This window comes from Aethalodelphis obliquidens, unplaced genomic scaffold (assembly GCF_003676395.1).
Source record: "Aethalodelphis obliquidens isolate GAN/ISIS:26980383/991018 unplaced genomic scaffold, ASM367639v1 scaffold107, whole genome shotgun sequence".
Lineage (NCBI taxonomy): Eukaryota > Metazoa > Chordata > Mammalia > Artiodactyla > Delphinidae > Aethalodelphis > Aethalodelphis obliquidens.
In genome coordinates, this window is record NW_020838051.1 from 833,889 (window position 1) to 844,824 (window position 10,936).

At 38.4% G+C, this 10,936-nt stretch overlaps 1 long non-coding RNA gene across 1 annotated transcript; it reads right to left on the reverse strand.

Annotated features, from left to right (window-relative positions):
• Positions 1-7,612: 7,612 nt before the first annotated feature.
• On the reverse strand, positions 7,613-10,621 carry LOC113614864 (uncharacterized). The gene is made up of 3 exons (XR_003430751.1): positions 10,554-10,621; positions 8,982-9,040; positions 7,613-7,667 (listed from the first exon to the last, which is right to left on the reverse strand). It is a non-coding gene; the product is annotated as an uncharacterized LOC113614864 (long non-coding RNA).
• Between the last annotated feature and the right edge of the window lie 315 nt (positions 10,622-10,936).

The window sequence follows — 10,936 nt, forward strand, 5'->3', positions numbered from 1 at the left end:
ACCAGCATTACGCTAAAAACTCTATATTCATTATTGCAAATGCTCACAACACTGCAAGGTAGCACTGCCCCCCTTTAACAGGTGGGGAAATTGAGGCTCTATAAGGTTAAATAATCTTCTCAAGTTCAGAAACCAGCAAGGAACAGAGCTGGAATATGAACACTTATTTGTTTTATTTCAAAGTCTACAAGGGTTCTTCAAAAATGGTGGATTCCTTTCTCACTCTACCACATTTCCCATCACTACACCATTACATATAAATTAACAGACTACTTCAAAATGTTTTTTAAAATGTTGAAGTTGCCAGAGTAATTTGCTTCTTGATCAAGAAAAATCAGCCCATGAATCTGTATACATATTTCTTTGTCTAACAGCTAGCACTTATTCATCATTTGTATTATGTTTGCCACCATTCAATTTATGTGTATTAACTCATTTAGTCCTATGAGCTAGGTAATATTAACATCATTATTTTATAGTTGAAGAAAACATGCACAGAGAGGTTAAGTAAATTGCCCAGGATCATACTGGCAGAGCTATGATGAGAATCCAGGCAGTCTAGCTACAGAGCCCAAGCTCTTATCATCATGTTTTACTGCCTCTCAACAATCAGAATAACTGTGTAAATTCTCCACTTAACTTTGCATGTATAAGTAACTTAAGGATCTAATCATTCCTTTGATATCTGAAGCTACCAAAAACCATTCGTTGAAAAACAAGGAGTAACATGTTGCTTGTGGCTCATACTCCCTGATTATTCATCACACTTTAGTATCTGATTCTTTTTCTCCATAAAGGTTGAAGACATAAAATTCTTCATGTTACTGTAGAAATCACACTTATCTGAAAAGGGTACGTTTCAGGATAAAGTAGAATCTTTTTCCAGGAAAATAATTTCTCCTTCCATAACAATAAAGAATACTGTTTTACTCCATTTGGGTAACCCTCTTTAGATTCTGGCAGGAATGTAATATACCAAAACTAGAGTTTATCATCTAAAGCCTGCAGTAAAGTCATTTTTAAAAATTTATATACTATATACTCAACAATCTCATATATTATAACTTTCTGGTGTGAACAATAATCAATAAAGCATTTCATTTCTAAAAATCAGCCTTGTTTTGTTTTTCTATTGTATGAGTCAGTGTCTGGCACATGTAAAGTAAAATGAAGAAAATGAGCTTATAAATCACAGTAATCTCCCTGATAATCACTACCCATTTAGTGAAGGGACAATGTGCTCACTACATGAGGCATTCTTATAAAAGACACCAAGCTGCAATTAATGATCTATAGATCTCATTTGCTCTGAAGTAGTAAGTGTTCTGATTCTAATAAATTCTCGATACCTAAGGACCTTATTCTGATTATTTTTATCTCATGTTTTTTGCCCACAGAGAAAGGAAAAGGAAAACGATTTCTCCCCCAATACTAGCTGAGTGCGTTCTTTTCTCCCTGTTTCTCCTGTATCTAACCCAGAAAGGTATTTCAACCAAAACACTGTCAGAACACATTTCATTTTTTAAAGATTATAATATTCCTCCCAATCTCTTAACTAGAACATTTAACTACTTCAAGAATACCATGATAAATAATGTTTAAAATATCCTTAGCTAATGAAAAATATCCTAAAGTACCTTCTAAATTATACGAGAAAAATGAACGTGATTTACCTTTATTTTGAAATATTTAAATTATGCTATGAAATGTATATTCTGATTTTTCAAGCAAAAGATTACCTATATGCTAAATATTATACATAAACCAGAAGTTAGTTACCCAGAAGATACCATTGCCTGGGCAGAACATGTAAGGTAATGCTTGTTGTTTTATCATTTCTTTTCTTGTAACAAAATTAATATAATTTCACTATTCCTGGCAGGCATTAAGGATTAATAAACGCAAAGAGGAAATATCACCCAAAGACTCAGGTTTGAGATACAGAAGAATGAATCTAAAACAGATTTCAGAATCCAAACACTCATTAAGTTAAATCCAAAGAAAATTCGAATCCACTGTTATTGGGTTTTGTTTCAGTCAAGGGCCCAGAGATAAGGCACTCAGATTAGAATAATGCAAATTGAGTTTAAGAGTTAAATTTTTTTAAAAAGACTTTAATGTTTATAAAGATTTGGCCAGGATGAAGTTCCCATCCTGAGAGTATCCCTCCTTCTCTTAAGCAAGGCTGAGAGAATCTTATGGCTGAAATACAGCATAGGTCACCTTAGTTGTATAAAGTGTTAAAGCCAGTGTCTTTGAACCAAGAATAAAACAAAGACATTCTAGGAACAAAAGGACTCTCTCATCTCAAGTAAGCCCTCAGAGTAGAGGGGTCACTTTGAGAGGTGACCCAAAGACTCAGCTCTTGATGGAGTCTCTAGGTATGCAGATGATGATAATCTGCGCTCAACGATGAGGGTCTCTAACCTAGCACATTACAGCACAGAGCTATGGAAACTGGGGAGAGCAGAATCATCACACAGGAAGGTAACTCAGTCCCAGCCTGATAAACGTCTACCAAATCCAAGAAGAGAGAAGGGCCACAATCAAATATCTGAGCTGTGCTGAAGGGCAGAAAACCCACTCATGCCACATCAAGAGAACAGATGAGAAGATCAGACCTCAAATATCAAGAAGGCTGGTATGAAAAATCCTTCCTCCAGGGCCTGTGAAGTCAGAATACATTCTTTGTAGAACCCTGAAAGCAGTGGATCACTGAAGGCATTTCTGTTATCATACCCTTCCAATTGCATTAGAAATGCTTCTGCGAAGCAAATCAAAAGAACATATTTTCCATGATTTTGGTGAGAAGTGAACTCATAGCACAGTAAAAGTAATTAAAGCTTTCTGGCTATTTCAATCCCAAACAAAAAACGTACTTTTTCCCTGCCTTCTCAAGCAAAACATTAGTGAAAACTATTTAATCTAGTCTTCATGATGAGATGTCTTCATTCTGAATATCAGCTTAGGTGAGGTGCTATAAAACACAAGGCAGTCTTCTATCTCCTTTTGGATCTCTCTTCTCCCTCTGATATGAAAAATAAATGATCACCTCTTGCTGCTGCCATGTTTTCCTGTCTCTAGCATCCTTCCATTCATCTTCCAGTTTAGACTTTTCATTTGCTGTCTTTAGAGACAGAAACTTGTGAAGAATTGCATATTTAAATACATAAATATCTGAATAAGTGTTAGATGTTTATTGTGATATTTTTGCATCTGTTTTCATTATTTATTTGTTTCCTCATTTAAGGATTTTAAAATTCTCACCACCAGAACCACACTCTACAAAGATTTTGATGTAACCTACAAGAATCCGTACAACAAAGTAAGACAAAAAATAAAATTGAGAAATACAGAAACACAGTAATGAGACCAGGTAAAATATAACTTAGAATTGATGGACAAACTCCAGGGAGCAATTCAGGATGCATATATGACACTCATGGGAAACTACACTACAGTTTATAGCACAGAGAAACCAATTTGTACTTGAGCTCATTGGCTGCTAAAGAAAAGAGGAATTTGGTCTTGTTCCTGATTCATAATTCCCAGAATATTTTTTTACTGCCTTCTAATTTGGGGTCACTGAAGCTACCAGACATCTGACCTCTGTCCTATATTAGAATTGTAGGCTATCTGAGATGAAAGGGACTGAAGACCATCTAACCTAAAGAGCACTGGAGGGAGGGATCAAGTGAGTTTTCAGTCCCACAAAGAATAGGAAAGCCAGTTCTAGAAGCCTGACACCTGGAGGCCTCTACCTAGTTTAGTGGTTTTTCCAATCAGCAACACTGCCACCTCTCTCTACAGTAGAGGAGGAGACCAAGAATCTAAGAATCTTCTGTTTGAGCCTCCTTAGATTGAAACAACTGTATGTTTAATTTCCTGGTTTACTGGCTATATCAGGGTAAGCTTCAGAAGACAAAAGCTAGGTACAGATTCAGCTGTCATGACTAAAGGTAGCTCCAGGTTCATACTCACAATTAAGAAAAAGTGTAGGGACTTCCCTGGTGGTCCAGTGGTTAAGAATCCGCCTTCCCATGCAGAGGACGTGGGTTTGATCCAGGGTCAGGGAACTAAGATCCCACATGCTGTTCGGCAACTAAGCCCATGCGCCACAACTACTGAGCACAAGAACCACAACTAGAAACCCTGTGTGCCGCAACTACAGAGCCCACGTGCTCTGGAGCCCACGTGCCACAACTAGAGAAAAGCCCGCACGCTGCAACAAAGAGCCTGCATGCCACAAAGAAGAGCCCCTGCGCCACGACGAAAGATCCTACATGCTGCAGCGAAGATCCTGTGTGCCACAACTAAGGCCCGATGCAGCCAAAAATTAAATAAATAAATATTTTTTTTTAAAAAAAGAGAAAGTGTAAAGTGAGGAGGTAAGACTCATACCTATATTTACAAGAGCCTTCTTAGAGCCAAAAGGGAGACAGAACAGTTCTCAACTCAGGTAACTACAAACTACTTTCATATCATAGTTCCTATTCTATTTAGTAGACGACCTCTCTCCCTCTCTCTCTCTCTCTCTCTCTCTCTCTCACTCTCACTCTCACTCTCACTCTCTTTCCTCTCCACTGAATTCATCCTTCAGGTCACAAGGAATTATCAGAGACTGGTGAGACAAAAATTCCCAGAACTCACATGGAGCTAGGAATCACTGGTCTTTCCACCAGCCAAAGAAAACAGAGTTCAGAGAATAAAAGGATCACTCAGTAGAGACATCAGAAAGGTCATTCCTTAAAAGTGAGGCTAAATCAGCATCTAGATCTGCCCTTTTAAAAGCTAAAAACAAGCTCTGGAATGATAAAACTGACCCACAAGTGAGCTAACTGTAGAACAAAGCCCAACACTGTCTAAAGGAATACAACTAAATCCAACACTTAACAACATAAACTTCACACTGTCCAGCAGCCAATAAAAAACTACTAGCCCTGTGAAGCAGGAAAATTTGACATATAACCATGAAAATAAATCAGTTAATAAAAAGAGACCAAGATATGACAGAGATGATAGAATTAACAATTATATTAAAATCATAATGGAAAATGTAATCAACACGCTCAAATTTATTTTTTTATTTTTTTGTTATAAATTTATTTATTTAATTTATTTTTTGGCTGCATTGGGTCTTCATTGCTGCACGTGGGCTTTCTCTAGTTGCGACGCGCGGGGACTATTCTTCGTGGCAGTGCGTGGGCTTCTCATTGCGGTGGCTTCTCCTGTTGCGGAGCACGGGCTCTAGGCGCACGGGCTCAGTAGTTGTGGCTCGCGGGCTCTAGAGCACAGGCTCAGTGTAGTGGCGCACGGGCTTAGCTGCTCTGCGGCACGTGGGATCTTCCTGGACCAGGGCTCGAACCCGTGTCCCCTGCATTGACAGGCGGATTCTTAACCACTATGCCACCAGGGAAGCCCCTGCGCGCTCAAATTTTTTAAGAAAAACATGAACATAATGAGGAGAGAACAGAAAATATAAATAAAAGTCAAATGAAAGTTTTAGAAATGAAATATGTGAAATATGAAATTCATTGACTTAGATTAACATTGGATTAGATACTGCACAAAAAAAGATTAGCAAACTTGAAGACATAACAATAAAAACTAACCAAACTGAAGCACAAGCAGAAAAAAATCTGGAGAAAAATGAAAAGAAACTCAATGACCTATGGAACAATATTAAGCGGTCTAATGTGCTAACTGGAGTCACAGAAAGACAGGAGATAGAAGGAGGAATAGAAAAATTATTTGAAGAAATAATGGCTGAAAAATTTCCTAATTACACAAACTATAAACCCCCAGTACCAAGAATATCAACAAATCCCAAGGAGGATAAACAGAAGGAAAACCACAGAGAGGCATATTATAATCAAATTATTAAAAAGAGAAAATATTAAATGCAGCCAGAGGAAGATGGGGAAAAGGTGTTTTACATACAGAGGAACAAGACTAAGAAACACTGTAGAGTTCCTGTTAGAAACCATTAACGCCTAAAGACAATGGAAATAAAATGTCAACTTAGAACTGTATACCCAGTGAAAATGTCTTTCAAAAATGAAAGTGAGGGACACTTCTGGTTTCAGTTCCAACATGTAAAGAACTTAGGGCTTCCCTGGTGGCGCAGTGGTTAAGAATCCATCTGCCAGTGCAGGGAACATGGGTTTGAGCCCTGGTCCAGGAAGATCCCACATGCTGCGGAACAACTAAGCCTGTGCGCCACAACTACTGAGCCTGTGCTCTAGAGCCTGTGAGCCACAACGACCAAGCCCACGTGCTGCAACTACTGAAGCCCGTGCGCCTAGAGCCCGTGCTCTGCAACAAGAGAAGCCACCGCGATGAGAAGCCCACGTGCCGCAAGGAAGAGTAGCCCCTGCTCGCCGCAACTAGAGAAAGCCCGCACGCAGCAACAAAGACCCAACACAGCCAAAAATAAAAATTAATTAATTAATTTTAAAAAAAAGAACTTAAAAGATGTCACACCTGTCCTTACAACAAGAATATGCTGGACAAATTGAAAATCAAGACTTTCCTTGGAGCCATCAGAGAATTGAGGTCACAGGGCAAACCACCACCTTGAAATCTGGAGATAGATGCATTCAGAGAGGCATAGCCAAGATCTGCTTACTTGGAGCAGAAGCCATGGGAGCCATAAACTGGTAGGAACACTTAATGGTAGGGTTGACAAATTGCTGGAGACTAAGCATGGACTAGTGTGAGAGTAAGAAATTTCTGAGGGCCACTTTTTGGGGGACCCCACACCCTCATAGGCTTTACCTCCAGGAAACTGACCAGGTTCTCATAGTGAAGATTCAAGATAGATACACTCATGGCCCTGGCAAGGGAAAGGGAAGAGTAATCACTATGAAACATGCCTTCTCCATAATGAAGGCCTGCTATCCAGAGGAAAAGACTTTTCCAGAGCTTTATCACAATTAGAGGAAGGGAATTTCTCCCACTCCAGCCACTTATATAGCATTGCTGTCTCACCTAAGACAAATTTTTTATAAAAGCTATACCACTGGAGAAAAACAACAGTCACAGCCCAGAGACATAGGCCTACTAAATGATGGAGATTTAATCATACTAATATAGAATCCAAATGTTCTTCAACAGGTGAATGGATAGATAAATTGTGGAATGCCTATGCAGAGGAATACTACTCAGCAATAAAAAGGAATAAATTACGGATATACGCAACAACACAGATAAATCTAAAAACCTTTATGCTCTGCAAAAGAATCCCAATACAAAAGAGTACATACTGTATGGTTTCATTTATCTGAAACGCTTTTGTTTTAAAGGCAAATCTAATCTATGCTGATAGAAAGCAGATATGCAGTTGTTTGTGGGCATAGATAAGGAATTGACTGGGAAAAAGCTCAAGGAAACATTTTTGGGTCATGGAAATGTTCTAAATCTTGACTGTGGTGGTGGATATATGGGTGTATATATTTGTCAAGACTCATCAAAAATGAACACTTAAAATAGGTGTATTTGGGTGCCAAATCTTTCTTTAAAACTTTGAAATTTTTCTAGTCTACACAGCAAGTGTATTTCGTCTTGCTCCTTCTTGAGCAGAACTAAAAATGTACCCTTCACCAATACTCACCTGACTGATCTCCAGACTTGAAGTCAGCAACCCCATCATTCCATATTCTTCTCTTCTGAAAAGAACAATGGGAATTAATCTTTTGTCATCCCTTCCATTTACTGGCCCTTAAATTATTTTTATATTTACCATCATAAATTAGTATTCATTGAACATTCATAGACTGCTTTGCAACTCCTCTTTTTCTCATGTCACATGAATATATTTAGTGCTTGCCATAATATTATTTTGAATAATTTAATAAATTATTTAAATGAAAAAAATTATTACAATTTCTTTATTTTTAAAAACTGTTCTCGAATTACATATAGAAAAGCCAAAAGGCAGCTGAGATATTGTTCTTTGTCACATCTTAAAAATGTATTCTTTCACCTCCAAGTTGAACCTCACAGTTTTTGTGAAATAACCTGGCCCTCAACTTCCAAACCTCCACCACAGAAACTTGCTAAACAATATTTTCCTTCCTATCTCTAATTAAAAAGAGAACAAAACCTTGCTCATAAAGCCTTCTTCTTCCCTTGTGAAACCTAAAACTTTTCCTAATGTATTTCCTGATTAATTAGAACAGTGATAGAAAATGTCCCTCAGCTGAAGAAGCAATTTTCTCTACTTGCCATTACATTTATCACTGCTCTACAACATATTTCTCTTTTGCTCACTGACTAGTTGTTCAGATGAATACATGTCCCGTATATTGGGCCAGGAGCATCTGATGCTTTTCTACTACTCAGTTTGTACATGATACTTCTTAATGAAGATGGTGATAAACAAAATCAACATAGTCATCCCACATCCTAAAGATAACCACATGCTATGTGCTCTTGAGTCAATCTTGGTTTACCATTAGCTAAACGGATATTAATTCGTAAATGCTGATAAACAGCCTTACTACAGAATTGTGTACAGTATCTCTAGAGAACACAGTATACGTCTAGAGCCTAAGAAAAGAAATGAAAGTAACTCTTTATTCAGTCTGCCAAGGGACTATGGAACCTTGTAATTATCTGACTTTAGATAGAAGAGATACATTGCAATTGGATACACATGAGGGCACAGGTTTATGCCTCAGATGACAGACGGCAGAGAAAAAGCTCTAGAGTGCAAGCTTTCTACCAGACCTTTTTAATTTATTTTCCCCAAACGCATCAAATTTTAATGCTGCCTCTCTGACCCAGTATGTTAGCTTTTTTATGAACTTATGATTAACTAGTACCATAGTAGCAGGAGCTAAATTTTCTTCCATTTAAAACTAAATTTTACTCATAGAAGTTATAACCCCTAAATACTGGGTGAAAGAGACCAAATGAGGAATCAAAGTAGTTTAAAAAGACAAATGAGAACAGAAAATTTAGTCTTGCACTATAATTACCATAGCATCTGGAATTCCATGAGCCAAATCTAGTCAGTTCCAACCCTGGGCAATTCAATCTGAAAAGCAGGGTTCAAGAATTAGCCATATCAACTACAGCCCAGTAGCTTGGTCCCCAAAATTAAGATGATCTCTTCCAGACCATATGGTAATTCATGGCCTTGGACGGAATAGGAACAGTGCTTATAAGAGTTACATTTACATCCCTTTTATCTAAGGGCTGTAAGATGTAACATTATAATTCAGGTCCTAAATTATGTGGGTAGGATGTGGACTTCCAAATATATGGCCAGGATGTGAGCTTGGCTTTTGGTTGCCCTGGAATGAAAACCAGGGCAAGGTTAAGTTTTCAAACATATGGCAGGGTCCTCTGGCCAGGTAGCTTCAGTCATTTTGAACACCCTCCCTACTCATAATGCACTCTCTGGCTACTGAGAGAAGAATTTGGAAAAAGATTTGTTAAAGTTAATTAACATATACCGATTAAAAAGTTTTCCCTATGGATACCGGTTAAGGGGAAACCAAAGGATGCAACGTGGCACTGGTAAAAGAGAACAGAAGTCCCAAAGAAGTTCATCCTCCCCCCACTTTTTTGTTGCTACTTTTCAAGTACATTTTATAGTAACAAATTCATTTTTTAACCAAGCTCAGTCCATTCATTGTCATCAGTACCACTACAACTCATATCTCAACACTTTGTCTTAAAAAATAATAAGTCCTGTACAAGTTAGTAAAAGTTTTAAATTACTTAAGTTCCCTCTCAATAATGGAATAACACCACATTAAATCTCAAACAAGAACTCTGCACCTCTAGAATGTCTAACAAACTTTGGTTTTCTCTTTTAAATTTTTAGCTCATTTTCTCTCATGCTCTACAGGGGAGGGAGGCATGTTGAATGTTCCATAAAAGTAGATTATTCTGGGCTTCCCTGGTGGCACAGTGGTTAAGAATCCGCCTGCCAATGCAGGGGACACGGGTTCGAGCCCTGGTCCGGGAAGATCCCACATGCCGCGGAGCAGCTAAGCCCATGCGCCACGACTACTGAGCCTGTGCTCTAGAGTCCGTGCTCCGCAACAAGAGAAGCCACCGCAATGAGAAGGCCGCGCGCTGCAAGGAAGAGTAGCCCCTGCTCTCCAGAACTAGAGAAAGCCCGCACACAGCAACGAAGACCCAATGCAGCCAAAAATAAATAAATTAATTCTTTAAAAAAAGATTATCCTGTATTCTCTTACATTATCCCATTTTGCTACAATCTATTCTTTCTTAGAATTTAAGCACTTGTCCTCAGTACTGTTTAATCTAGAGTTCTATCATTTTCCGATAAATTAAAATATAGTTATTGGAGCATATATGCTGGTAAGTTTCTGAGGGGTAGAGACCTCATATCTATGTCTTTGCATCCCTCACTGCACCTAAAAAAGCCCTAAGGAGTGTTAATTAATTGGTAGTTATCTCCCAGTAAGCCTGGAATTCGGCAGTAGTGACAGAAGGGTCACACCCAAATCCCAGATACGGCAAGTGAGGATCCAAGAAATGAAGTGTAATTCAATCAACAATTATTGAGTACTTACTATTTATCAGGCAGAAGGATACAAAGATAAATAAAACATGGCTTCTGTCCTCAAGGATCTCACCATCTAAAAGAAAAAGCAGGGGTAAGCAATTAGATACTGTGAGACAGTGTTATAGAAACAATGCTTTGGAACTATCATCATTATCATCACCATCATCATCATCACCACTACCGCTTACTGAGTACTAATTATGTACCAGGCTCTATTCTAAGGACTTCAAATGTGTAACTTTAAATTACATGCCCACAACAGCCCTATGAGGTAGGTTAATCCAGGGAAAGATCAAGTCATGTGCTGGCAGTCACATAGCTGATAAGTGGTAGAGCTGGCTTCAGACCCCAGCAGCCTGACCCCAGGAGTCCAAACTCATAACCACTAGG